This window comes from Lactuca sativa, chromosome 2 (genome assembly GCF_002870075.4).
Source record: "Lactuca sativa cultivar Salinas chromosome 2, Lsat_Salinas_v11, whole genome shotgun sequence".
NCBI lineage: Eukaryota > Viridiplantae > Streptophyta > Magnoliopsida > Asterales > Asteraceae > Lactuca > Lactuca sativa.
The window spans coordinates 104127909-104134223 of NC_056624.2; positions in this window are offsets into that span (position 1 = coordinate 104127909).

Below are 6315 nucleotides of genomic sequence, written 5' to 3' on the forward strand. Positions count from 1 at the left end.
CCACCTCATCATGAATCATCCTGCGAATCTCATCATCGCTAACACCGCTGCTCTCTAGGATGTGGCACATACCCACCATGGTGTCTCTGAAACACAACATAAAAGAAATCAGAGACTCGCTCAAATATTCTCGCACTCAGTCACTCAATCCTACATGTTCCTTAGTACCCTAAGGATTCTTACTTGGACTGCTTAAGTGTCCGGTGTTTCCAGTTGTACAGGCCTTATACTACCTTCCACACTACATCGGTATTCACCCCAAGTCCTCCTCCTAGGATTCCAGATCACAAGTATTCTACATCTTGTTGAACGCAGGCTACCCTCCAGTAGACCTCTCATAAGCTCCTCTCTACTACCTACTCACACTCGAAATAATTCACAGCAGCAGTAACTTCTAGGTTAACGCATCACAGGTCAGGCCACTCTAGTCCTAAATATGAATACCTATCCTACTCTAGCATGCATAACACATCTCATAACTCATAACGTAAGGGTGTTTTGGGAAATCACCGTTCGGGCGCTGGTTGATTGTACACACTGCTCTTTTCCACTTCCTCTTGAAATCTTTTACTCGTTTTGGAAAAATCGTTTCTTTTTGAAAACTTTTCTCCAATCCTCAATTTGAGTCCAGATATGCCTGAAGGTGTATCCGAATCCCTCAAACCAAGGCTCTAATACCAACTTGTAACGACATGATTTTTCAAAGCAAAATTTTCAATTTTAAAACTCATAAAACATATGTCTCATCATAAATTCTCAAAAAGAACCAACAAGTTTTCAAAACAATTATTCAAATCCAGGATCCTCTAACATGTTCCATCTTGACTCTATGTGTGTGTGTGTGTGTACAGTCATACTGGCGCCTTCCCGTTATCTCCCGAGGTACCTGAAATACATAGCACATAACACGGTAAGCACGAATGCTTAGTGAGTTCCCCAAATACCACATACAACAAATTAACCACTCGAGGCTATACTCCGTAGCACCCTCTGGCCCATGTGTCTCAGCGGGACCCTCTAATCCCGTAGCTCGTTGGACCCTCTAGTCCGGTCTAGCTCGTTGGATCCTCCGATCGGGTCTGATTGAGAACCCTCTGGCCTCATAGTTCGTTGGACCCTCCGATCTGGTCTAAGCAACAATAATATAGCATACAATACATATCACACAATCATACATAACTCATCAAGCACATAAGACCCTCTGGCCACACATAACTACCACACTAGGTAATATATAGTGAGAAGACTCACCTCGAACTATCTCGGAATAATCTCGGACTCAAATCTCCAGTCTAGCTCCTGCTTAATACGCACAAACGAAATTCTCATTTAATAACAACACTCATTATGCTAGACAACCCTCCCTATGTTCTCATAGAAGGGTAAAAGACCATTTTACCTCTTCATGAGTCCAAAAGTCCACTTGTTGACCAAATCCTAAAAGTCAACAAAAGTCAACGCTTGTGAGTACGCTGTGCATACCAGATCCTTATGTTGGGCGTACTCGACCGCTACGCAGTTATCAGGCTGCTTGACCCCTACGCCCCGCATACTACGATTTACGCTCGATGTACGTCCCAGTTCTACTTTTATCTCACTTATGGTCTTAATCAGTTAAGACCTTAGCTCAAAATACAGATCCGGACCCCCACCATCTCTTAATCCATAAAGTCGAAGATTTTTGCCTTTGCATGGCTGGATTGGAATAAAACACTCAAAACCTTCATCCTTTTTCATCCTTAAGCTCATATCCCATGCATGGCTAGTTCTTAATGACCAAGTTGGATTTTTATGACCTTATAACACAAAATACACTAGTAAGGGAGAAATCTTGGTTGTTAGGGCTCATCAACTCACAAAGCCATCAACTTTTGTGACAAAAACCCTGAAACACCCCATATATGTACACACAACAGAAAAGCAAGAAAGTTTGAAGCTTTATACATCCAAGTGAAGCTTCCCATATTGCTAAACTCAGATCCAAGTGCTTGGGCTCTTACTCCGTCTTCTCCAAATCTTCCTTTCCACTCCTAAAGCTCAAGAACAAACCAACAAGCTCTCAAAGGCACTCTCTAGCTACAAGAACGAGGATTAGGGGTTTGGATGGACAAGTCTCTGGAAATGGTGGCCAACAATGAGGCCATAACGTTCTTTAAATAGGGGGCTCATTTAGAATTAGGGTTTCATTATGGGCCTAGTACGCCCTGCATACACCTTGGACGCCCCGTGTACTAGGCAACCTCCGCGTCATGAATATGCTCATGAGTACGCGTGGCGTACTCTCTATTACACCCAGGAAAGGAAGACCATGAAAGGAAAGAAAAGCCCTAAGTCAAAGGAGTAACTCGTCGAGTCCAAGGAGGAACTCGACGAGTCGGAGCGTGACTCGTGTCGCAAATTAAGTGACCGACTCGGCGAGTCTGGTATGGGTTGGGAAACCCTAATTTACAGACTTGGTACCCTATTTAAGGGTCATTTCAGGCTTCCACCCTAGCCTTCATCATTCCCTTTACCTACTCTCGAAACCCTAAGCCTCCATTGTAGTGCTCTCAAGCTTTCTTTGCCATTTTTGGGTGCTTTGAAGCTAGAATGAAGAAAGGAACCTTTGGTGATTCAAGAATTGGCCATAGATTTTGAGTTGGTGGGATATTCCAGACCATTTGAAGGTATGAAGCTCATACCTTGGTTGTTATTCATTTAGATCCCCTTTCCTAGTTGTATTTTATCATTTTTATGGCGATTTCCAAGGCCAATTCGTGTATTGTGCCATGGTGAGTAAAGAGAACTTCATATCTAGGTTTGTCTTGGCCTAGAAACCCATAAAGTATCTGTCTTTGGTGTATTGGTGAAGCATATTTGTCTCAAACCCTAGCCCTAGAGTGTTTCAAGCCTATAACTCCTTGGTTGTAAAGTTTGCAACTTTACGTGAAGGGCGGGCCTTAGAAGTGTGGATCTACAGTTTGGAGCCCCTACATGGCTCGAAAAGTCACTGTATGGATTAAGAACTAAAGCGACTCGACGAGTCACATGGGTGGACTCGGCAAGTTGTATGAAGATGGGCAGGAACTCGACGAGTTGGAAGAACAATTCGGCGAGTCTGTTGAAGATTGCCTTGGACTCGACGAGTCTGTTCTTGGACTCGGCGAGTCTGGTCGCAGAACCTGAATCTTCTCTGGTTAAGACGCAGATCAGTGAGTTGAGGGGTGACTCATTGGGTTTGGTTAGGATGGGACTCGGAGATCGTTGAACTCGACAAGTATTGGGGTGACTCGGCGAGTTGAGCGGTATTTTGAAGGATTATGTGTTTAAGAACTCGGCGAGTTTACGAGTTGACTCAGCGAGTAGAGTCAACTGGAAGGTTGACTTTGACCAGGACTTTGACTTTGACCAGAGTTGACTTAATTTGACTTCTAGAGTTCAACTCAGGCTAAGTGTTATTATTGGCAATGGTAGCTCAGGGAGATAGAGGATCAGCATTTCATAGAGTCGTCGGATAGTAGCCAGAGGGTTATCGGCCGAGTTTAGCAGTTCAGGTGAGTTTCCTTCCAGTAGGAACGGGTCTACGGCCACAATGCCGACCCTTCTAGCTAGCAGTAGATCCGGACTTCCGTCCGATGCAGTAGTCTAGTGTGCTTGATGTCTTTTTGTTCAAGCATGTTTTGTGTTATGTGTTCCGGACTTCAGTCCGATGCATTAGGCAGTATATGTGTTTATGCTAGTAGTTATGATTATGCTATGCCATGTTCAGCCAGTTAGTCCGGACTTCGGTCCGATGCAGTTAGCCGGACTTTGGTCCGATGCAGGGGGCAAGGCCCCATTTAGTCCAGACTTCGGTCCGATGCAGTTAGCCGGACTTCGGTCCGATGCAGGGGGCAAGGCCCCGGTTAGTCCGGACTTTGGTCCGATGCAGTGGGCAAGGCCCAGTATGTGCTTTATATGTTATTATATGGTATGTGGTAGTTGGGGGAGCTCACTAAGTCTTGTGCTTACAGTTTCAGTTTTGGTTTCAGGTACTTCCGCAAGCAAGGGGAAGATCTCGGATTGATGGCATGGCACACACCACAGTTGCAGTTTATTCTTGGGAGCTTTATTTAGATATTCTGATAGGATATTAACTTCAGTTGCGAGTTGATACATTTACTATGGCATTTTGAGACATACAATTCATGGTTTTATTATCTAATAGTTGATGTTGCAATTTTTAGTAATATTAAAACAAAAAATTTTAGTCATGATTCTTGGGTCGTTACACAAACTACTCGACGGCTAAAGTTGACAACTTAAGGAAAGAAGAAGGCCCAAGGAAATATACCTGATTCCGGGATGTTACAACTAGTATTTTCCAAACTTCGATAATCACGTAAAATCTCTTTCCTTCCAATCATGTGATGCGAGCAACCACTATCGATATACCATTTTTCATCATATTGATCGTCACATAAAACCTACAATCAATAGAAAAATTTAGGTACCCAAGGTAGTTTGGGTCCTTTGTGATTAGCTTGAAACACATTGTGAAATGTAGATCCTATAAGCCAATTACAAACTTTAGATTTAACACTATCAATTAAGTCCACTTCATTTGGTAAAGGCTCAGACATATAATATTTGGACAGTTTAGGATTTTCACTGACGTTCACCTTTGCCTTTTCAGTTGGTGGCTCTGTTGTCTTTTCCTTTGAAACAGGGCGTCATGCCTTAACTTAAGATGTCGAGTCTTTTGATGATGAACTGACATTCGACATTTCGTTCAAACACTTTTCATAAGCATTTTTGATTTGTTCTTGAGAGTATTTTCATGTTTGATGAGACTTTCCTCTGCCTTCAAGCTAATGATCAATATTTTTCACATTTTATCTACCCTTGGTATATGAAATTTTAAAAGCTTGTTTTGCTGGGGGATTTAGACAATTTGGCTGTTGTGGTGTGAATTTGGCATTTTGTTTTGAATGAATTTGATCAAACCTTTGTGTTTCAACCTTTGACTCAAAACGCTGTTGATACCTCTTTAATGAAAATGAATTGGTTTTCGATGGAAATGATTTTGAAGAACCATTATTGAAAAACCTTGTTTGATTATTAGAATGAGCTTTAATATAATTATACTTCTTCAAAGATGATGAATTTGTCGAATTTGAAAATTTGTTTTTATGAGCTGTGTAACTTTGAGGTTGTGATAAAAACTTGGTTGCGTGATTTTTTTTTTTTTGAAAAGTCAGTATGTGATGTTGATTGAGATAATTGCTTTTTTAACAGAGCGGGATTGTTCTTTATAACTATACTTGATGAAGACATTATCTTAACCTTTTCAGACAATTCCTTTTCAGTGCTTTTCTTTTGCAAATCATTTTGTTTCTTTCGAGACTCAGCAATTTGCCAAAAGATTTTCTTTCTTGCTTGTCTCTTTGAAATTCCATTTTCTTTCGAAAAATTGTCAATTAGATCCTTAAATTCTTTTGAATTTATTTTCACGTTTTGTAATTCGACTTCCAATTGTGTGTCATCCTCTTTCGAAAATTTTGATTTTTCAACCCATTTTCGTTGATGTCATTGTCTTTGAAAAATGTATGAACTCTTTGTTAGATTATTTTCGACAACGCTTTGATTTGAGAAAAATCCTTCTTTCGAAATTTGATTATTATCTTCATCTATCAATTTCTTAAATTCTGGTTTGATGTTTTCAACATTTCTAGTCGTAACAAATACTTGATTTGGAAAAATGACATCATCTGTGCATTTGAAATTTTGATACACAACCGTATTTGTTTCGAGATAATAAGCACCTTTTTCTTTCAACACTTTGTCGAATTTTTCTATTTCACCATACACCTGATCAACAACAACTCTTGGTATTTCATTTTCTTTCGAAACTTGTTTTGTTGTGGTTGTGTTTTTCGAAATTTCATCATCATCCTCCTCAACATCACTACTGTCAGTTTGACTATCTTTAACCGTACATGATCAAAATCATAAACTTTCGAAGTGGAGGCTTGATTAGTGTCTGTCTTAGCTAACGAATTATTATATTTTTTTCCTTTACTCAAAGATGTGACATTAATGACAAATAACTGAGAACAATCGACATCTTCAATCTCACTGATTTCGCTAAAATTTTCATAATTATCTTCAATATCAGCAAAATTAGATTGATTGTCATATTTTGAATTCTTAGTTCTTTTCAAAATTTTAAATTGTTCGTTTTTGGTTAAGGTGTCATTCATAATGTCAACTAATTCATTAGCATCCAAACATTCATCAATTTTCACAATTCCATATGTAAATTTATTATCTGGAACTTGATCAAAATCTAAAATA